This window comes from Mus caroli, unplaced genomic scaffold (genome assembly GCF_978045245.1).
Source record: "Mus caroli unplaced genomic scaffold, Mus_caroli_1 scaffold_3, whole genome shotgun sequence".
Taxonomy (NCBI): domain Eukaryota; kingdom Metazoa; phylum Chordata; class Mammalia; order Rodentia; family Muridae; genus Mus; species Mus caroli.
In genome coordinates, this window is record NW_028227258.1 from 157,831,498 (window position 1) to 157,856,798 (window position 25,301).

Consider the following 25,301-nt stretch of genomic DNA (forward strand, 5'->3'; position numbering starts at 1 on the left):
AATTATAGAAAAAATAAATAAATAAAACTTCCCATGCCTAAAGAAAGAGATACCCATGAACACACAAGAAGCCTACAGAACTCCAAATAGACTGGACCATAAAAGAAATTCCTCCTGACACATAATAATCATAAAAACAAATGCACTAAATAAAGATAGAATATTAAAGGCAGTAAGGGGAAAAAGTCAAGTAACATATAAAGGCAGACCTATTTGAATTACACCAGACTTCTCACCAGAGACTATGAAAGCCAGAAGATCCTGAACAGATATAATACAGACCCTAAGAGAACACAAAGTAGCCCAGGCTACTGTATCCAGCAAAAATCTCAATTACCATAGATGAATAAGCCAAAGAATTACATTGCAAAGCCAAATTTAAATACTATCTTTCCACAAATTCAGCCCTTCAAAGGATAATAAAGGGAAAACATCAACACAAGGACAGAAATTATTCCCTAGAAAAAGCAAGAAAGCAATACTTCAACAAACCTAAAAGAAGACAACCTCAAGAACAGAATCCCAAATCTAACAACAAAAATAACAGGAAGCAACAATTACTTTACCTTAATATCTCTTAATATCAATGGAGAAAATTCCCCAGTAAAAAAAGACATAGAATAAAAGATTGGCTACAAAAACAGGACCCAACATTTTGCTATATAAAGGAAATCCACCTCAGGGAAAAAGACAGGAAACCCACCTAAGAGTGAAAGGCAGGAAAACAATTTTCCAAACAAATGGTCCAAATAAAAAAGCTGGAGTAGCCATTCTAATATCAAATAAAATTGACTTCCACCCCAAAGTTTTCAAAAAAAGGCAAGGAAGGGCACTTCATATTCATTAAAGTTCAAATCTTCCAAGAAGAGCTCTCAATTTTGAATATCTATGCTCCAAATGCAAGAGCATGTTCATTCATTAAAGAAACTTTAGTAAAGCTCAAAGCACACATTGCACCACACACAAATATAGTGGGAGACTTCAACACCACACTCTCATCAATGGACAGAACCTGGAAACAGAAACTAAACAGAGACACATTGAAACTAACAGAAGTTAAGAAAAAAAATGGATTTAACAGATTTCTACCGAACATTTTATCCTAAAACAAAAGGATATACCTTCTTATCAGCACCTCATGGTGCCTTCTCCAATATTGACCATATACTTGGTAACAAAATAGGTCTTAACAGATACAAAAATATTGAAATTGTCCCATGCATCCTATCAGATCACCATGGACTAAGGCTGATCTTCAATAACAACATAAATAATAGGAAGCCAACATTCACATGGAAGCTGAACAACACACTACTCAATGATAGCTTGGTCAAGGAAGAAATAAAGAAAGAAATTAAATACTTTTTAGAGTTTAATGAAAATGAAGCCACAACATACCCATACTTATGAGACACAATAAAAGCAGTCCTAGAAAGAAAACATATAACTCTTGAGTACAGCCAAAAAGAAACTAGAAAGAGCATACATCAGCAGCCTGACAGCACAACTAAAAGCTCTAAAACAAAAGGAAGCAAATTCACTCCAGAGTAGTAGATGGCAGCAAATAATCAAACTCAGAGCTGAAATCAACCAAGTGGAAACAAAAAGTACTAGTCAAAGAATCAACCAAACCAGGAGTTGGTTCTTTGAGACAATCAACAAGAAAGATAAACCCTTAGCCAGACTAACTAGAGGGCACAGGGCCATTATCCTATTTAATAAAATCTGAAATGAAAAAAATGACATAACAACAGAACACCAAACATCACCAGATCCTACTTCAAAAGGCTATACTCAACAAAACTGGAAAACCTGGATGAAATGAACAAATTCCTAGACAGATACCAGGTACTAAAGTTAAATCAGGATCAGATTAATGATTGAAACAGTCCCTTATCCCTAAAGAAATAGAAGCAGTCATTAATAGTCTCCCAACCAAAAAAATCCCAGGACCATATGGGTTTACTGCAGAGTTCTATCAGACCTTCAAAGAAGATCTAATTTTAGTTCTCCTCAAACTATTCCACAAAATAGAAACAGAAGGTACTCTACATAATTCATTCTATGAAGCCACAATTACTCTGATACATAAATCACAGAGTGAGAATTTCAGACCAATTGCCCTTATGAATATCAATGCAAAAATACTCAATAAAATTCTCCCAAACCGAATCCAAGAATACATCAAAACAATCATCCATCATGATCAAGTAGGCTTCATTCCAACAATGCAGGGATGGTTTCATATACAGAAATCCATGAACATAACTCAGTATATGAACAAACTCAAAGACAAAAACCACATGATCATCTATTAGATGCTGAGAAAGCATTTGACAAAATCCAAAACCCATTCGTAATAAAAGTCTTAGAAAGATCAGGAATTCAAGGCCCATATATAACTATAATAAAAGAAATATACAGCAAACCAGTAGCCCACATCAAAGTAAATGGAGAGAAACTTGAAGCAATACCACTAAAATCAGGGACAAGTTAAGGCTGCCCACTTTCTCTTATCCAATAGGAAAAATAAAGGAGATCAAGGGGAAACAAACTGGACAGGAAGATGTCAAAATATTACTATTTGCAGATGATATGATAGTACATATAAGTGACCCTAAAAATTCCACCAGTGAAATCCTAAGCCTGATAAACTGCTTCAGTGCAGTACCTGGATATAAAATTAAATCAAACAAATTAGTGGCCTTTCTCTACACAAAGGTTAAACAGGCTGAAAAAGAATTTAGGGAAACCACAATATTCACAATAGTCACAAATAATATAAAACACATTGTTGTGACTCTAACCAAGGAAGTTAACTGTCTGTATGAGAAGAACTTCAAGTCTCTGAAGAAAGAAATTGAAGATTTCAGAAGATGGAAAGATCTCATGGATTGATGGAATCAATGTAGTAAAAATAGCTATGTTGCCAAAAGCAATCTATAGATTCAATGCAATCCCCATAAAACTTCCATCTCAATTCTTCACTGAGTTAGAAAGGGCAATTTGCAAATTCATCTGGAATAACAAAAAACCTAGGATATCAAAAACTATTCTCAACAATAAAAGAACCTCTGGGATAATCACCATGCCTGACCTCAGGCTGTACTACAGGGAAATGCTGATTAAAACTACATGGTACTGGTACAGCGACAGACAGGTAAATCAATGGAATAGAATTGAAGACTCAGAAATGAACCCACACACCTATGGTCACTTGATCTTTGATAAGGAAGCTACAACCATCCAGTGGAAAAAAGACAGCATTTTCAACAAATGGTGCAGGCTCGATTGGCAGTTATCATGTAGAAGAATGCCAATTGATGCATTGTTATCTCCTTGGACAAACTAAAGTTTATGTGGATCAAGGAAATCCACATAAAACCCGAGACACTGAAACTTATAGGGACATATTGTGGGGGGAAAGCCTTGAAGATATGGGCACAGGGGAAATTTTTCTGAACAAAACAGCAATGGCTTGTGCTGTAAGATCGAGAATCGACAAATGGGACCTCATAAAATTGCAAAGCTTCTGTAAGGCAAAAGACACTGTCAATAAGACAAAAAGGCCACCAACAGATTTGGAAAGGATCTTTACCAATCCTAAATCAATAAGGGACTAATAACCTGTGTGTGTGTGTGTGTGTGTGTGTGTGTGTGTGTGTGTGTGTGTGTGTGTATCTCAACAGGATGGATTCCAGAAAATTAAGTAACCCTATTAAATATGGGGTACAGAACTGAAGAAATAATTATCAACTGAGGAATACCATATGACTTAGAAGCAGCTGAGAAAATATTCAACATCCTTAATCATCAGGGAAATGTAAATCAAAGCAACCCCGAGATTCCACCTCATACTAGTCAGAATGTCTAAGATCAATAATCCAGGTGATAGAAGATGCTGGAGAGGATGTGGAGAAAGAGGAACACTCCTCCATTGTTGGTCAGATTGCAAGCTGGTACAACCACTCTGGAAATCAGTCTGGCAGTTCCTCAGAAAATTGGACATAGTACTACTGGAAGATCCAGCAATTCCTCTTCCGGGCGTATATTCAGAATATGTCCCAACTTGTAATAAGGACACATGTTCCACTTTGATTATAGCAGCCTTATTTATTATAACCAGAAGCTGGGAAGAACCCAGATGTCCTCAACAGAGGAATGGATACAGAAAATGTGGTACATTTACACAATGGAGTACTATTCAGCAATTTAAAACAATGATTTTATGAAATTCATAGATAGATCTGGAGTATATCATCTTGAGTGAGGTAACCCAATCCCAAAAGAACACACATGATATGCACTTACATATAAGCGGATATTAGCACAGAAACTTAGACTACCCAAGGTACAATTTGCAAAACACATGAAACCCAAGAAGACGAAAGACCAACAAGCAGATAAAGTGCTAAGAAAAATGTTTTGTAAATTCTCATCCTTTTCCTCCAGTGTGAAAGCCTTATGAGCCAAGTATGAGTGATCATGGGCTGGGAAACTGGATTCAAATTACCTTGAGTGACATGCCGTGCTGTGAAAGTTTGTTTTTGTTTTGTTTTTTGTTTTTAACATAAAATAAAAAGAAATTCACAAACAGACACATTTATCTTGGTTAGATTATCCCACAAGTGGCTTACAGTAGGGAAGTGGCATCTCAGCCTCAGGTGCTTCCTGATATTCTGTGCTCAGGGTTCTGTGGGAACTCATGGTTGAATAAATTAGCACCCACCAAAGCTTTAAGTTAATATTCAAAAGGATCTTAGATCAAATCAAGAGATTGTAAACGGAGTATAAATGTAGCTAAAGATATTTTTGGTGTTCATTTTGCAACACTACAGCTTTCCAAAATAACAATAGTATCCAGAATTGTCAACACAGATGTAGCTTTTTTATCTGTGTTCACATCTGTACTCAAATGTTGGCAGCGGCCCACATTTTGTGTATACAGAGGCTAAGAATTCTCTCACATCACTAGCTCCTTCCTAAAATCTGAGAAGGATGATGCTGAATTGAATGGAAAGTAGTCTTCAAGAAAGAAAGGTAAGTGTTAAAGTAAATATGATACAAGCCCTTGGGTTATGTGAACCTGAATTTTTTCATTTCCCACTCACAGACAACACTTACAGTGATACTAAAGACAAAACTATTACATCTAATATCGAAGGAATCTAGAACAGAGAATGATGGCTAGTTTTTTTTGTTGTTGTTGTTGTTTTAGAGACAGGGTTTCTCTGAGTAGTCTTGACTGTCCTGAAAATCACTCTGTAGACCAGGCTGGCCTCAAACTCAGACTGCCTCTGCCTGCCTCTGCCTCCCAAGTTGATTATGAGTTGTATCAAACCTGGAGTGATGGTCTTATAAGAAAGCAGGCTGAGCAAGTCATGAACAAGCAGGCCAGTACGAAACACTCCTCTATGACCTTTGTACCAGTTCTGCCTTCAGGTATCTATCCTGAGTTTCCTTGAAGCTGAACTATAAGCAGTGAAACAAAATAAACATTTCTAATCATTGTGTTTTATCACAGCAATAGAAACCTAACTAGGACAAAGATATCATTTGATTTCTTATCCAACAAAAGAAATTTCCTTTTTTTAATCTATTGGTAATTAAAAAATAATAATACTAAAGGGAAGCAAAATCCAAGTAGTATACAGAAAAAAAAAAAAAACAAACAGAGAAATACCAAAGAAACTTAAATCAAGCAGTAGCAATAATCTCACTAAAAGTAGTAGATTACACCTACTAGACAAAATAAGAAGTTGTCCAGTAATTTGGTCTTAAATTCATTAATTTATTAACTGTCAAACTAACTAATACAATGTACAATGTACATAAATTCTCCAAAAGAATAGAGAAAATATTTATTTTACTATATATTCATTATATCTCAAACTAATTTTTTTTGGTAAGAGACAATGAAGAGAATTATAAAAAAATAAGTCACAATGTGCTATAAGATGTTTGCCATGACAGTAGTATATAAAACTCTAACATATATTTAACTCTAACATAAATATATCGTTTATATATTATTATATATTATTATTATATATTATTTATATAATCTCCCTATATCACTAAAAATTGAAGATACACTTTATAAAATAGAAAAAGCCAACATACAAATAAAAGACAATAAAAACCATTTGTAGTCAAGAATATATAATGTAGAAGTAATATGATGCCACTGGATAACTTGCTTATAGATAAGATATGGAAATTTTTACTCTAAAACATTTAAAATATTTTTTTTGTGAAAGAAACACTTCCAACTACAAAAGTAACTATACACTGGAACAATTGGGAGAAAAATTATTGCCTTGCAGAAGAATACATACACAAGGTATATGTAATCAACACTCCTTGATGCAACTCTTAGGGATCACCGTGCTCAGTCATCAAAAATGTTTATTAAGTTGATCTATTCAGGAAAAGCAATGTAAAAACTATTAAAGATAATAGTTTATAATTCAAAATTTGCTTTCTTGCTCTTCTCTTTACAGCTATAGCTAACCATTCTACAATCATACTATTTAATATGCAACTGTATTGTTATTTATGAAGTATGGTTTTAGAGAAAAGAGCCATGTACAATGTTGCATGTGTAAGACCTTTATGATGATTTTGTTAATGATATACTTACATGAGGGGTAATACAAATGTTCATTGACAGAATAAAATGGATTTGTCTGTGCATTAGTGCACAGTCATGGCGATGATGTTAACTCACTGCAGTTTTGCACAAAATATGCATACAAAACAGAAATATAATGTGAGTACTCACCGCACTTCTATAAATACACAACTTCATGTTTAGTTAATTTAAGTCTTATATTTTGACTGAGCTATAATCTTTAAACCATGATGGTGACACCCTTTGCAAAGACTGTCAATGACAGTGTTGTATATTTCTTAGTGGTATATGTACAGACATGTACAAAGCTCTTAAATTAAAGCATGTAACAGTAAATATGTATACATAAAGAATTAAAATATCTGATATATGTGTTTTGGGAATTAAACATATTATATTAGGATAGGAATAATTAGTTCCTCTTTTGAAATATACTTTTCTGTAAACTTTATAGAAATGCATGAGAGAATTTTCCTAAGTAGCCACCAGATGTCTATATGGAACCTGTCTCCACTGAGAAGTTTAGATTTTGGGTTATTTTCCCCTTTTTACTTAAAGAAGGATTAAAGAATTTTTACACATTCTTTATGGAAACTTGAAATAACTAAAATATGAATACAAAACAGATCAGACTACTGTGTGCATTACTCATTTTTCTGACTTTATTAGAGATAATAAAATTAATATACATGAACTTTAAATACCAACCCCCCCAATCCACAGATCTTTGAGACCATGGCATTTGTAGCCATCATTGTGTCTAAACTCCTAACTTCACGGGATGTGAACACGGGATCTGAATGAAGTGCCCTGTTATTGTTTTCACTGGAGAGTGAAAGAACATTATCAAGAGAGTGTAAACATACTAAAAAGAAGGGCACCAAAGGACCAGGGCAATTGCCCCACAAATAAAAATGGGATTCCCTAATATTATTCTGAAAGTCCACCATACACTTTACTTTTAGTCCAGCAGTACATTTATGGATTTATAAGAGTTATCAGCCAAAACAAGTCTGAAGCATTTTGATGATTACACTTTTACAACCTAGTTTGCTTTGGAACACAATAACATTTAATGTAATTATTTTCATGTCAACATAAAAAGAAACCAAAATAACACCACAACTCATCTCCAGTATTGCTTTTCTTTTTCTTTAAATTGAGTTTTTGTAAAGAAACAAACAAATAATCAAGTTAAAACAGCTTGGTATGAACTTTCCATTTAACAAAAAACTTCAGATCTTTAACACACGGCTACTATAAAATATTTCACAGTATAGATCTAAATGTAGGCTTTGACTATTTCAAGAATCTCATGATTGAAGACAGAGTATTTTGGACCTCTATCATTCTGAAAACGTTGTGTTTTCAAGTGAACAACTGTGTCAATATGAAAGCTAGTCCGTTTCAAGTCCAGGGCTATTGAAATAATTCAACTTTGAACTGATTCAGTGAAATTTGTATTGCCAATGGCTGATTGCTGCCACTAGAAGTCTTAGAACAAAACAAAATAAAAAATAAAGCAACCAGTCAAGAAACAAGAACCTTAGAAGTTTCCACTCTGAGAGTATAGGCCCTTCCTTCCCATCTATCATGCTCTCTCAGTCCTTCCCACAAGACTTGAGAGATACACTGATATTTATACCTTCATAATTGGAAACGGATACATTTTCTCTAACCTGAAGAATTGACACCTCTAAAATAGGATTTTCTTTGTTTGTATGCTCTCTAACAAAAGATATATCCCTCTTCAGTCAGTTTCCAGTTTTCAGATATCAACTACGATAACTTAGAAACTGGCTCTGCACTTGGTAGGCAACACTAGGTCTAGATAGGGAACATCTTAGCTGTAAGATTTAAGACAGCTTTTTTTACTTAATATTTTTTATTAGGTATTTTCTTCATTTACATTTCAAATGCTATCCCAAAAGTCCCCCATTTCCCCCCACTCCCCTACAGTCTTTCACAGGCCTCATTTATTTTACAATAAAAAATTGAAAATGTAATTTGTTCTAGACATATAATGAAACCATTAAATATTTGTTCTATTCATTATTTTAAAAGTTTGCCCAATAAGGCCCCAATTGTAAGCAAAGCAATCTTACCCATCCCCTTTGCTCCCTGACATATCTCTCATATCTCTCATCCCCAATTAACAGCTATTGGATGAATCACAGGGCCCCCAATGGAGGAGCTAGAGAAAGTACCCAAGGAGCTGAAGGGATCTGCAATTCTATAGGTGGAACAACAATATGAACTAACCAATACCCCGCCCCGGAGCTCTTGTCTCTAGCTGCATATGAATCAGAAGATGGCCTAGTCAGCCATCAGTGGAAAGAGAGGCCCATTGGTCGTGCAAACATTATATGCCTCTGTGCAGGGGAATGCCAGGGCCAAGAAGTGGGAATGGGTTGGTAGGGGAGTGGGTGGGTGAGCCTGTGGGGGACTTTTGGGATAGCATTGGAAATGTAAATGAAATAAATACACAATTAAAAAAAAAACAAAGACACTGAAATTTATAGAGGAGAAAGTGGAGGAAAGCCTCGAAGATATGGGCACAGGGGAAAAAATTCCTGAACAGAACAGCTTGTGCTGTAACATCAAGAATTGACATATGGGACCTCAAAAAATTGGAAAGCTTCTGTAAGGCAAAAGACACTGTCCATAAGACAAAAAGGCCACCAACAGATTGGGAAAGGATTTTTACCTATCGTAAATCAGATAGGGGAATAATATACAATATATATAAAGAACTCAAGAAGGTGGACTCCAGAAAATCAAATAACCCCATTAAAAAAATGGGACTCACAGCTAAACAAAGAATTCTCACCTGAGGAAAACCAAATGGCTGAGAAGCACCTGAAAAAAAGTTTAGCATCCTTAATCATCAGGGAAATGCAAATCAAAACAACACTGAGAATCCATCTCAGAATGGCTAAGATCAAAAATTCAGGTGACAGCAGATGCTGGTGAGGATGTGGAGAAAGAGGAATATTCCTCCATTGTTGGTGGGATTGCAAGCTTGTACAACCACTCTGGAAATCAGTCAGGCAGTTCCTGAGAAAATTGGACATAGTACTACCGGAGGATCCAGCAATACCTCTCCTGGGCATATATCCAGAAGATGTTCCAAATGGTAAGAAAGATACATGCTCCACTAGACTCCTAACAGCCTTATTTATAATAGACAGAAGCTGGAAAGAACCCAGATGTCCCTCAACAGAGGAATGGTTGCAGAAAATGTGACACATTTACACAATGGAGTACTACTCAGCTATTAAAAAGAATGAATTTATGAAGTTCCTAGGCAAATGGATGGACCTGGAGGGCATCATCCTTAGTGAGGTAACCCAATGACAAAAGAACTCACATGATATGTACTCACTGATAAGTGGATATTAGCCCAGAAACTTAAAATATCCAAGATATAAGATACAATTTGTGAAACACATGAAACTCAAGAAGAACGAAGACCAAACTGTGGACCCTTTGCACCTTCTTAGAGTTGGGAACAAAACACCCATGGAAGGAGTTACAGAGACAAAATTTGGAGCTGAGACAAAAGGATGGTCCATCTAGAGGCTGCCATATCCGGAGGAGCTGGGGGGATCTGCAACCCTATAGGTGGAAGAAAAATATGAACTAACCAGTACCCCCCAGAGCTCGTGTCTCTAGCTGCATATGTATCAGAAGATGGCCTAGTCGGCCATTAGTGGAAAGAGAGGCCCATTGGTTGTGCAAACTTTATATGCCTCAGTACAGGGGGTCCCCAGGGCCAAGAAATGGGAGTGGGTGCGTAGGGGAGTTGGGGGAAGGGATTGAGGGACTTTTGGGATAGCATTGGAAATGTAAATGAGGAAAATACCTAATAATTAAAAAAAGAACAGTCAATAAATAAATAAATAAATAAATAAATAAATAAAATAAAAATATTCAAACAAACACACACACAAAAATGCAAAGCTTCTGTAAGGCAAAAGATACTGTCAATAAGACAAAAAGTCCACCAACAGATTGGGAAAGGATTTTTACCAATCGTATATCTGATAGGGGACTAATATCCAATATATACAAAGAGCTCAAGAAGGTGGACTCCAGGTTTTCAAATAGCCCCATTAAAAAATGGGGCACAGAGCTAAACAAAGAATTCTTAACTGAGGAATACCAAAGGGCTGAGAAGCACCTGAAAAAAATGTTCAACATCCTTAATCATCAAGGAAATGCAAATCAAAACAACCCTGAGATTTCACCTCACACCAGTAAGAATGGCTAAGATCAAAAATTTAGGTGACAGCTGATGCTGGCAAGGATGTGGAGAAAGAGGAACACTCCTCCATTTTTGGTGAGATTGCAAGTTAGTACAACAACTCTGAAAATCAATCTGGCGGTTCCTCAGAAAATTTGATATAGTACTACTGGAAGATCCAGCAATTCCTCTCCTGGGCATTTACCCAGAAGATGTCTCAACTGGTATTGAGGACACATGCTCCACAATGTTCATAGCAGCCTTATTTATAATAGCCAGAAGATAGAAAGAACCCAGATATCTCTCAACAGAAGAATGGATACAGAAATTGTGGTACATTTACATAATGGAGTACTACTCAGCTATTAAAAACAATGAATTTATTAAATTCTTGGGCAAATGGATGTATCTGGAGGATATCATACTGAGTGAGTAAACCCAATCACAAAAGAAGTCACATGCAATGCACTCACTGATAAGTGGATATTAGCCCAGAACCTTAGAATACCCAAGATACAATTTGCAAAACACAAGAAAAATCAAGAAGGAAGACCGTGTGGATACTATATTCCTCCTTAGAATAGGGAACAAAATGGTCATGGAAGGAGTTACAGAGACAATGTTTGGAGCTAAGAAGAAAGTATAGACCATCCAGAGACTACCCTGCCCGGGAATCTGTTCCATAATCAACCACCAAATCCAGACACTATTGCACATGCCAGCAAGATTTTGCTGACATAACTCTGATATACCTGTTTTGTGTGAGACTATGCCAGTGCCTGGCAAAAACAGAAGTGGATGCTCAAAGTCAGCTATTGGATGGAACACAGGGTCCCCAATGGAGGAGCTAGAGAAAGTACACAAGGAGCTGAAGGGGTCTGCAACCCTATAGGTGGAACCACAATATGAACTAACCAGTACCCCCAGAGCTCAAGTCTCTAGCTGCATATGTAGCAGCAGATGGCCTAGTTGGTCATAATTGGGAAGAGAGGCCCCTTGGTCTTGCAAACTTTATATAACACAGTACAGGGAAAGCCAGGGCCAAGAAGTGGTAGTGGGTGGGTAGGGGAGCAGGGTAGGGGAGGAGGGTATAGGGGGCTTTCCGGATAACATTTTAAATGTAAATGAAGAAAATATATAATAAAAATTGAAAAATTAATATCCCATTATTAAAAATATAAATTCGTTACAGTTTTCTAAACTACTTTGAAATATTTTTACTTATGCACTTTACCATATATGTATAAAAGACTTCTTAAATTTATAATTAATAGCCTTCTGTGCTGTCCTTTATCCTGCAGCAAACCTCTTCTGCTCCTTGGGTACTTTCTCTAACTCCTCCATTGGGAGCCCTGTGTTCAATCAAATAGATGACTGTGAGCATTCACTGGCATAGCCTCACAAGAGACAGCTTTATTAGGGTCCTGTCAGCAAAATCTTGCTGGCATATGAAATAGTGTCTGGGTTTGGTGGTTGTTTATGGGATGGATCCCCAAGTTGGGCAATCTCTGGATGGTGCATCCTTCCTTCTCAGCTCTGAACTTTGTTTCTGACTCTCCTTCCATGGGTATTTTATTCCCCATTCTAAGAAGAAACAAGATATCTATACTTTGGTTTTCCTTCTTCTTGACCTTCATGTCTTTTGCAAATTGTATCTTGGGTATTGTAAGTTTCTGGGTTACTATCTACTTATCAGTGAGTACATATCATGTGCGTTCTTTTGTAACCGGATTATCTCACTCAGGATGATATTCTTCAGATCTATCCAAATTTTTACCAATCCTAAATCAGCTAAGGTACTAATATGCAATATATATAAAGAACTCAAAAAGATGGACTCCAGGAAATCAAATAACCCCATTAAAAGATGGGGTACTGAGCTAAACAAAGATTTCTCAACTGAGGAATAAAGAAGGGCTGAGAAGCACCTGAAAAAATGTTCAACATCCTTAATCATTAGAGAAATGCAAATCAAAACAACCCTGAGATTCCACCTCACACGAGTCAGAATGGCTAAGATCAAAAATGCAGGTGACAGCAGATGCTGGCAATGATATGGAGAAAGAGGAAAACTCCTCCATTGCTGGTGGGATTGCAAGCTGGTACAACCACTGTAGAAATCAGTCTGGTGGTTCCCCTGAAAACAGGACATAGTACTACCAGAAGATCTAGCAATTCCTCTCCTGAGCATATACCCAGAATATGTTCCAACTTGTAATAAGCACACATGCTCCACTATGTTCATAGTAGCTTTATAATAGCCAGAAGCTGGAACAAACCCAGATGTCCCTCAACAGAGGAATGGATACAGAAAATGTGGTACATTTACACAATGGCATACTATTCACCAATTAAAAAGAATGAATTCATGAAATTCTTAAGCTGGGGCAGATTCTTAGGTGGTCTGCTCCAGTGAAGACAGCCTGACACATTCTAGAAGATCAGCTAATCTCTGGGGATAAGAACCCCAACCCTCCTATCCCCCAAACCCTGCTCCAGAGTCTCATCACTGCTGCTAAAGCCCAACAGACTTCTCATCCACCAAGACCCCCACCATCCCAAATACCACTCCCCTACCCTCACATCCCTCACTCCCCTCCCTTCTGCCCCTTCTGCCTAGTCCTTTCTGCTGGGGCAGATTCTTAGCTGGCCTGCTCCAGTGAAGACACCATATCCTATTCCATCCTAGAGAACCCGCAGCACTAAGAGAAGTTGAGGATCAGTTGCACTGAGAATAGTTGGACAATAGCTTGACTACTTCCCTGAAGACCCAACAGTCTGAAGGCCTCCCAGGAGTTCTACTGCAGCCAGGGCAACAGATCAACAACTTCTCTGCCCCAGTTGGAAGGCCCAACAGGTGGTCTGATACAGCAAGGGCTGGAAGCCTACCAGGAGACCTGAAGCAAAACAGGGAAGAAAGAGGTAAACTCCAGACAGTCACCTAGACCAACACAGACCAGGGATATCAAATGGTGAAAGGCAAGTCCAGACTGATTTCCACAGTGGTTGTACCAGCTTGCAATCCCACCAGCAATGGAGGAATGTTCCTCTTTCTCCATATCATTGCCAGCATCTGCTGTCACCTGAATTTTTGATCTTACCCATTCTGACTGGTGTGAGGTAGAATCTCAGGGGTGTTTTGATTTGCACTTCCCTAATGATTAAGGATGTTGAACATAAGCAACAGAAGCCAGTATACGTGGGCATCATCAGAACCCAGTTCTCCCACCACAGCAAGCGCTGAATACAACAACATACCTGAAAATCAGGAAGCTGAACTAGAGTCCTATCTCATAAAGATAATAGAGTCCTTTAAGGAGGATATCAATAACTCACTAAAAGAAATACAGAAAAATACAGGTAAACAGATAAAGGAATTAAATAAGGCAAACCAAGACCTAAAGGTGGAAGTAGAAACAATAAAGAAAACACAAATGGAGACAGACATGAAAATGGAAAAAAAACTAGAAAAGAAAAACTAGAAAAGAGGTCAGGATTTACAAATGTAAGTATCACCAACAGAATGCAAGAGTTAGAAGGGAGAATCTTAGGTGTAGAAGATACTGTAGAAGAGATTGACACAACTGTCAAAGAAAATTCAAAATATAATAAAAACACCTAACCCAAAGCATCCAGGAAATTCAGAACCCAATGAAAAGATCAAATCTAAGAATAATCACAGTAGAGGAGAATGAAGTTTCCCAGATCAAAGGACCTGAAAATGTCTTCAACAAAATCATGGAAGAAAACTTACCCAACCTAAAGAAAGAGATTGCTTAAAGGTACAAGAAGCCTATAGAACACCAAATAGATGGGACCAGAAAAGAAAATCTACTCATCATATAATAATCAAAATATTAAATGTACAGAACAAAGAAAGAATATTAAAAGCTACAAGGGAATAGGGCCAAGTAATATACAAAGGTAGACCTATCCGACTTACACCTGACTTCTCAACAGAAACAGTAAAAAACAGAAGAGCTGGTGAGAAGTCATGCAGACTCTAAGAGAACACAAATGCCATACCCAGCAAAATTCTCAATCAACATAGATGGAGAAAACAAAATATTACAGGACAAAAACAAACTCAAACAGTATCTATGTACCAATCTATCCTTACAAAGGATCCTAGAAGAAACACTCCCATACAAGGAAGGTACCTGCACTAAAGAAAGGACAAGATATTAAGCAGCTCACAACAAAGCCAAAAGGAGATAATCACAAGCACATTAAGCCACCTACAAAAACAAACATATCAGGAACCAAGAGTCATCTCTCTTGAAGATCTTTTACGGACTTAACTCACCTGTAAAAAGACCTAAGGTAACAGACTAGATATTCAAACAAGTTCCAGCATTTTCCTGCATACAAGAAACACAACCTAAATAACAAAGAAAGAAACTATCTCAGAGTAAAAGGATGGAAAAAGGTCTTCAAAGCAAATGGTCCCAGGAAACAAGCATGGGTTGTCATCCTAATATCCACTAAAACAGACTTTCAACCCAAAGTTATCAAGAGTGATGAAGAAGGACACTTCATGTTCATCAAGGGGAAAATCCACCAAGAGAAAGGATCAATTCTGAACATCTATGCCCCAAATGAAAGAACACCCACATTAATAAAAGAAATTTTACTAAAGCTCAAAACACACATTGAACTCCACACACTAATAGTGTGAGTCTTCAACACCCCACTCTCACTAATTGATAGGTCATTGAAACAGAAACTAAACACAGACATAGTGAAACTAAGAGAGGATATGAACCAAATGAATTTAACACATATCTACAGAACATTTCACCCCAAAACTAAAGAATAAACCTTCTTCTCAGCACGTCAAAGTACCTTGTCCAAAACTGACCATATAATCAGCCATATAATTGACAACACAACCCTCAACTGATACAAGAAGATTGAAATAATACCATGCATCCTATCAGATCACCATGGCCTAAAGCTCGTCTTCAATAACAACAAAAACTACATAAAACCCCCAACATATGAAAACTGAACAACTCTTTACACAATGATAACTTGCTCAGGTCAAAAATAAAGAAACACATTAAAGAATTTAATGAAAATGTTGACACATGATACCCAAACTTATGGGACACAATGAAACAGTGCTTAGAGAAAAGGCACTAAATACCCTGGTAAAGAAACTGAAGAGATCTTACACTAACAACTTAAAAGCACACCTGAGAGTTCTAGAACAAAAAGAAGCAAACTCACCCAAGAGGAATAGAAGGCAGGAAAAACTCAGGATGGGATCAACCAAATAGAAACAAAGAACACAATGCAAAGAATCAATAAAACCAAAAGCTGGTTCATAGAAAGAATCAACAAGATAGATAAACCCCTAGCCAAGCTAACTAATGGACCTAGAGGCAGTATCCAAATTTAAAAAACAAAAACACAAAAACAAAAAACAAAAACAAATGAGCAAACAAACAAACAAACAAACAAAACGAAAAGGGAGTCATAGCAACAGAAACTCAGGAAATTCCAAAAATCATCAGAATCTACTGTAAAAGCCTATACTCAACAAAACTATAAAAGTAAAATAAAATGGTCTTCTAGACAGGTACCACATACCAAAGTTGAAACAAGAGCAGGTAAACTATCTAAACAGGCTCATATCACACAAGGAAATAGAAGTCATTAAAAATCTCCCAACCAAGAAAAGCCCAGGGCATTTAGTGCAGAATTCTACCAGACTTTCAAAGAAGAAGACCTGATCCCAATTTTTCTCACACTATTCTATAAAACAGAAGTAGAAGGAACACTGCCTAACTCATTCTATGAAACCACAATTTCTCTGATACCTAAGGACCCAAACAAAAAAGAGAATTTCAGCTAGGCGCGGTGGCGCACGCCTTTAATCCCAACATTGGGAGGCAGAGCCAGAAGCAGAGGCAGGCAGATTTCTGAGTTCGAGGCCAGCCTGGTCTACAAAGTGAGTTCCAGGACAGCCAAGGTTACACAGAGAAACCCTTTCTCGAAAAAAACAAAAAACAAAACAAAACAAAAAAAAAAAAAAACAAGAGAGAATTTCAGACAAATCGTCTTAAATGAATATCATTGCAAAAATACTCAATACAATTCTTTCTCTCTTTTTTTGGGGGGGGGGGTTTCGAGACAGGGTTTCTCTGTATAGCTCTGGCTGTCCTGGAACTCACTTTGTAGACCAGGCTGGCCTCGAACTCAGAAATCCGCCTGCCTCTGCCTCCCGAGTGCTGGGATTAAAGGTGTGCGCCACCACGCCCGGCTCAATACAATTCTTGCAAACTGAATCCAAGAACACATCAAAACCATCATTCAGCAAGAGCAAGTAGGCTTTATCCCAGGGATGCAAGGTTGATTTAATATATGGAAATCCATAAACGTAATCCACTCTATAAACTCAAAGAAAAAAATTCATGATTATCTCATTAGATGCAAATAAAGTATTTGACAAAAAGAAATACTTCATGTTAAAAGTATTGGTGATGTCAAAAAGTCAAGACCCATACCTAAAAAAAACAAAAACAATTTACTGCAAAACAACAGTCAATAGCAAATTAAATGGAGACCTACTTGAAACAATTCCACTGAAGTTGGCACCAGACAAGGATACCTACTCTCCCATATCTATTCAATATAGTACTTGAAGTGCTAGCTAGAACAAGGAGAAAACAAAAAGTGATCAAAGGGGTAAAAATTGGCAAAGAAGAAATAAAGGTATCTCTGTTTGCAGATGATATGATAGTATATATAAGCAACCCCAAAATTCTACCAGAAAATTTCTCCACCTGATAAACAACTTCAGCAAAGTAGCCAGATATAAAATTAACTCAAATAAATCAGTAGCCTTCCTTTATAGAAATGATAAACAGGCTGTGAAAGAAATTAAGGAAACAACTCCCTTCACAATAACCACAAATAATATAAAATATCTAGTGGTAACTCTAACCAAACAAGTGAAAGACATGTATGACTTCAAATCTCTCAAGAAAGAAATCAAAAAAGATCTCAGAAAATGGAGAGATTTCCCATGCTCATGGATTGGCATAAGTAAAAATGGCCATCCTACCAATGGCTCAATGCAATCCCCAGCAAAATTCGAACCCAATTCTTCAAATACATAGAAAGAGCAATTCTGAAATTCGTCTGGAAAGGCAAAAAAAAAAAAAAAAAAAAAAAAAAAAAAAAAAAAAAAAAAAAAACATAATAGTGAAAGCAATTCTTAACAATAAAAGAACAGGTGGGGGAATCACCATTCTGACTTCAAGCTTATTACAAAGTAACTGTGATAAATACTGCATTGCATTGATACAGAGACAGACACATTGATCAGTGGAATAGAATTGAAGACCCAGAAATAAAACCACAGACCTATGTACACTAGATTTTTTACAAAGACACCAAAAATACACAAAAAGAATGCATCTTCAATAAATGATGCTGGTCTAACTGACTGTGTGTATGTAGAAAAAAAAATGAAAATAGACCCATATTTGTCACCTTCCACAAAGCTCAAGTCCAAGAGGATCAAGGACCTCAATGTAAAACCAGATACACTGAAGCTAATAGAAGAAAAGGTGAGAAAGAACCTTGAACTCAAGAGCACAGGGGGAAATTTCCTAAACAGAACTCCAATGACTAATTCTGTAAGATCAAGAATTGTTAAATTGGACCTCAGGAAACTTTAAAGCTTCTGTAAGGTGACAGAGAAATCGACAACCTACAGATTGGGGGAAAAAAAAAACCTTCATTAACCCCACATCAAATAGAGGGCAATAGCAAATATATGTGTGTGTGTGTGTGTGTGTGTGTGTGTGTGTGTGTTAAACTCAAGAGGCTAATCACCAAAAAACCAAACAACTCAATCAAAGAATTGGGTATAGATCTAAACCAAGATTTCATAATTGAGGAATCTCGAATGCCTGAGAAACACCTAGAGAAATATTCAAAGTCCTTAGTAATCACAGAAATGCAAATCAAAATGACCTTACATCAATCAGAATGGCTAACATCAAAACCTCAAGTGACAACACACATTGGAGAAGATGTAGAGGAAGAGGAACACTCCTCCAATGCTGGTGGGATTGCAAACTGATACAATCACTCTGGAAATCAATCTGGAGTTTCCTCAGATAATTGGAAATAGATCTACCTGAAGGCACAGCTATACCACTCTTGGAAATATACCAAAAAGATACCCCATTGTGCCACAGGGTCACGTGTTCCACTATATTCATAGCGGCCTTATTGTGATAGGCAGAAGCTGGAAACAACCCAGATGTATCAGGACAGAAGAATACAGAAAATGTTGTTCATTTACACAATGGAATACTACTCAGCTATTAAGAACTAGGACATCCTGAGTTTTGCAGACAAATGGATGGAACTAGAAAATATTATCTTAAGTGAGGTTACTCAGACCCAAAATGGCATGCATTATATGTACTTATTAATAAGTGGATGTTGGGGGGGGAGTACAGAATACCCAAGATACAGTCTACCGAACTCAAAAACCTCAGCAAGCTGAAGTGCCCAAGTGAGAACACCTCAGTCCAACCTGGGAGGGAGAAGAAGGCAATATCAAGTGGGGAGGGAGGGAAGGACCTAGAAGGAAAAGTTTACTGGGGGTGGGGTGTCAGGGAGAGGGGATCCTGATCTGTTATTGGGTGAAGGAAAAGGACTAAAGCCCTGAGGGCTGGTAGAAAGAAAGTAAACCAGCAACCTCTGGAGATAGGAAGTTGGGAGGACCCTCCTGAATGCAGCAGAGACCTGGGGAGTGAGAGCCTCTCAGGACTCAAATGGAGCAACCTTAGATGAAATACCTGACAGTAAGGGAGAAGAAATTTATAGAACCCACCTCCAGCAGAAAGACCGGGCATCAAATGAGGGATGGGGCTGCCACTCCACAGTCACAACTCTGACCCATAACTGACCCTGTCTGAAAGAATTCCAATGATGGAAATGCAGAGGAGCCTGAGGAAAAGAAGTTCTAGCAACAGGCCCAAAGTAGATTCCAGCTCAAGGGGAGGTCCCAAGGATTGACACTATAACTGAGACTATGGAGCACTCACAAAAAAGGACCTATCATGACTGCCCGAAAGACCCAACAAGCAGCAGAAAGAGTCAGATGCAGTTATTTGCACCCAACCAATGAACAGAAGCAACTGACCTCTGTTGTTGAATTTGGGAAGGCTGAACGAAGCTGAGGAGAAGGGTGACCCTATAGGAGGACCAGCACTCTCAATTATTCTGTACCCTGAGATCTCTCAAACACTGGACCACCAGCATACACTAGCTGATATGGGGCCTCCAACTCACATACAGCAGAGGAGTCTAAGAGGTAGAGTCTGTGTTCATTCAGAGATGATGCACTTAACTCTCAAAAGACTGGAGGCCCCAGTAAGTTCAGAGGTCAGGAGGGGTGGGGTTTGGGGACATCCATGTGGAGACAGGGTATGGGGAGGAGGTATTGGCTGTGCAATAGTCGGAGGGTGAATGGTGAGGGGGAATAAAATATGGAGTGTAAAAAATAAATTAATTTAAAAAATATAGGACTAAACCCACAATGTTCATAAATTTAACTTACTGGAAATAGCCAAGCCTAATTTAAACAAAATTGAAACTCTTAGTTTAATCTCCTAAACAGAATATTAAAATAAAAATTTAGATAAGGGGGTTTTATACATTAAATTCATAAGAAAAAGTAGATACTACCTGTCAGTCTAGATACAAAAACTGATAGTCTCTCCCCCCACCGCCCCCAAAATTATGTTTTTCTTTTTTTCTTGTTAACGAACCCAAGGAACACAAGGCTTACCTGCTGCTGACCTATGCCCCAATCCTGAAAATATAATCAGAAGTAACAGGAGCTCCTAAAATCACACAGGATAGTCTATGTTCACTCTTCCTTCCTTCCTTCCTTCCTTCCTTCCTTCCTTCCTTCCTTCCTTCCTTCCTTCCTTCCTTCCTTCCTTCCTTTCTTTCTTTCTTTCTTTCTTTCTTTCTTTCTTTCTTTCTTTCTTTCCAATATTTGTGTATGGCTTGATCATGAAAGTTTAAAATCTTCACTGGGAAGAGAGGCCCCTTGGTCTTGCAAACTTTATATGCCCTAGTACAGGGGAATGCTGGATCCAAGAACTGGGAGTGGATGGGTAGGGCGGGGGATGGGGCAAGGTATAGGGAACTTTGGGGATAACATTTGAAATGTAAATAAAGAAAATATCTAATTTTAATAAAAGGGAAAGTTTAAAACCCTGAAGAAAGCTCCATTGCTTCAGAATGACTGCCCTAAAGTATTTGAGTGGCTACATCAATCTAGTTGAGTGTTGTTTTTTAATTAATGTTCATTACAATAATGTGATTTTACATGAAAGCATTATTGCTTGCTTAAGTTTACATAAATGAATACGGCCTGTTTCTGTTTATCAAGCAAGCTGAGCACTGTATTATTCCAGTGACTTCAGTGAAGCTTCTAATGATGAGACTGACCATTAAGAAGCATTTTACTTATGCCAAAAATCTTCTGCTGATGAAGTCAGGAAACTCATACATTTAGAGAAGACACCAAATTGAAGCTATTTAAATAACAATTATAAAAACTAAAACTTTAATGTTAGAATTAGACTTTTCATATCCAGTTCCTGTGTCTAAATAAAAGGTTCTGCTAATGCCCTTTAGGCTTTAAGGACCAGCAGGGCTTGGGATGTAGTAGATATTCAGCATAGGCTTTTTAAATTGCTAGATAAATTAGGGTAATAAAGTACTTCAAATATGAATTTAAAATATTCAGGTGTACTCTTTGAATCAGGGGAATCATTACAAATGCATTGTTTTGAATCAAGAGCCTTTATTTTATTATAGAAGTAAGGAATAACACATAGGTCCACTCTGATAGAACTCAACCTCACACCAGGGGTCTCTTCACATGGCTGCACATCTAACCCATTTACTATATCCTTTATCAATATGATAAACCAGTATATGTCTACCCATGCTCTGTGAACTGAACTAGCATATTAATCAAATTCAAGAAGGTTGTTATGGTAACTCTACTTTACAGTCACCCCATCAGGAGTAAAGGGAGCAATCCACAATTACAAAGAGAATCTGAAGACAGTAATTCTCTTATGTTATTGAGGCCTTAACTCATGGGATGTGGTTTAAACTATCAGTTAACCATTACAGAACTCAATTTAGTTAAGACATTCACTTGCTAGTTTCAGGAAAATTACTTGATGTGTGAAAAAATATTCTAAAATTTTGGTGATACTTTTTTGTGTTCAGTGCTGACTGTATAAGAAATGAACATGTGTTTATATTTATGACATAAAAACAAAAGTTCCAGTAGCAAGAAAGGATTTGTGGTAAGGATAGAGCAGTATATTTAAAATTACCTTCAAAATAGTAGTTAGGTGGTGAAGGAACACTGGAGCTAAGTAGGCTTTGCTAACAATACACTAACTTTCCTATTTTCATTTTATGTAATATATAATATATTATTTATAATATATTATACAAGTTATATATGTTTATATAATATATTGTCATCCTGCTAGCTCTGGCTAGGTAGACAATACCATAACAAGACAGTATTTTACTCAATGTAATATAATAATGTAATACTCTAATGTAATAATGTATTATCTCTTCATTTTCTTTTTGATTTTCTTTCTGGGTATCAATGATAAGTATAAAGTATTTTTGCAGATGTTTAATTCACAGCCATCATGTGCTGAACCTTGTTCAAGGCTTGAGATTAGCCTTGTTGTCGAAAAATGATTGTTGCTCTTGTGAGACTGATGGTATTTCATGGAACAGAAAACAGTGATTAGCATATACTGGGTTCTATGAAAAATACAGAGTACTTTACTCTTATTCAAATTTACTAGTTGTTTTATCCTGACATTTATTTATGCTGAAACTTCCAAAGAGCTTTTCAATTGCCTATAATTGTGGGGTGGTGAGCTATGATAAGCAGCCTGGTCCCTGGTCTAGCTTAGGCTTAAAACTGGTGACACAGCAGGTGGCTGTCACCTGCAAGGGACAGCATGAATTTGGCCACTCCCCTTTAGCTCCTGTCTCCTGTCACATAGCTACAGCCTCCTTCAACACCCCACCCACCCTCCCTGCAGAGAAGTCTGTGGCCATTAATCATGTAGGAGCAACACCAAGCTCTCCCACATGCAGATAAGGTATCTGCAAGCTCTCAGACCAAGCCAATGAGAAGTACTTAATATCAGACCCTGACCCACCACAAAACTGTATATAAGAATCCTTTCCAGGAGGAATAAAGGTGTGAGAAAACTACTCCATCTTCTGAGAGCTTCTGTCATAAGAGCTGTAACACTGGGACTTGAGAAGAGGTCTGCTCTCCTGAAAGGAAGCGCCACTTGAAGCTCTCATGCCCCCACACCCTGCCCCCACCTACACACCTGCACTCTTTACTGGTTAGTTGGACTCTCATGAGCCCAGCCTGACAACAAAGGGCTACTTGGAGTAACTGAAACAGCAATGGTGGAGACAGGTGGAGCCAGCTCCAACAGCAGAGGCAAAGGAGATGACACATACTCCTGCTCACACTCTTTCCCCTTTGTCTGAACCCATAAACTTAGTCAGTCCAGAGCCTCCGATACACAGGCCTACATATAATTTTTCTAATTTTTGTTCAGTTTTGTCATTTCTCTATAGTCAGATATCTAATCATACCAACACACTGCAAGATACTTTTTGATCTTTATAAATTTCTCAAGTTGTAAAATTTGAATATCTCCTTACTCTTGCTTAATAAATATGGAATAATCTATTTCAACTATATTTCTTTATTAGGATTGTAATTCTATCATGTGTGAGACTAGTCCAACTCAGACTGGCTGTTACATAATCTGCCACAGAAGAACCAGGTCCTAGCTACCACAGAGGGAGTTCATGAGAAGACTTTAGAGTGGAAATAAGATATGCAGTGACATAGCCAAGCAGACATTTGAGTTTATTTGCAAAAATAATATATTTATATTTTTTCTTTTCCTTCCCATTACGTGTATGAACGTCCTGTATTTACAGAATAATCTTTGGAGTGCTTCCAAATTTAGAAGAAACTTTGATTACATCTCTAAGATAAAAAATGAGACTGCGATATGGGGTTGGTAAACACTGAGTTTTCAGCTAGTCAATCATGTTTTAGTTATATTTTTTACTCCCTAGGCAGACAATCTCATAAGAAAGAGTAGTGCATATAGAACCTACAAGTAAACACAGGTAGCGAATGTCTCAGTAGCCTACACATCTTTGCAGAAAATTGGATTTCAGAATATATTGAATGTTAAAAATCTCGTGCCTTTTTATCACAATGGCACAGGATTGGAACATGGCAGAAGGCCATAACCTGGTTATTTTCAAGACAAATCTGCCATGAGTTGCAAACATAAACTATTTGCAATGCTGTCTTGGGACTACAATCTTCCCTAAAGATTTCATGCCTTGGCCTTGATTGTTTTAAAAGATTCATTTCATATTTTCAGATATTCTTGGCCAATATTGTTATCAGGTGAAGTTGTTTGCAATGTGAGTGGATATTAATATTGGGAAAATTACTGGAAAAAATAGCATCGATATAGAATGTATGTCTAATATGTATCAGGCACCAGTAGATCTTTTGAATGCTCTGAGAGGTGGGTTAGTGAGTAAGAATGCTTCTTTTCCAAGCACTAGGAGCTGAGTTTGAATTTTTAGCACATGGCTATACATGCTTAGAACCTCAGTATTGAGGGGGAATTACAGACAGAGCCTGGGAGCTTGCTAGCCAGCTTGCTTAGGCATAATGGAGAGCTTCTGGATCAGTAAGAGACACATTCCTAACACAACAACATATGGGAAGATAATTCACCATCCTTCCATGATCTGAGTATGTATATATGAATGTATATACCTGCACACACTCACATACACTCCTCACATAGTATACATATACATGCAAGCATATCTTTTGAGCCTACAGGTTGACATGTAATTAATAAATTCTGCTAGGAATATTTTGAATTGTGTTCTAAAAATGAATTAGACATATGAGTATGTGGGTATTAAAGCTTTTTGCACCTTAAGAATCTAGATTATATTTAGTGAAATACCAACCTTGATCCAAGACAGAATAAGAAAATAAAACACAAATATTCTTACAGAAGGCACTTAAATGCTTCTAAAATAATTCAAGCCAAACAATTAATCATTATTTTATGCATTCTATAGGAATGGTAGAACCTTCATCAATTTTAAAGATGAAGGGTGACCCTTATGTTTCCATAAGCCCATTGTCAAAATGCTGATTTCAGAGAGTGACCTTATTATAGTTTTGCTAAGCTTATGCTTTGAGAAATACAGTGTCATCATTGCCTTGAAAAATACTACTGCAAACACACACACACA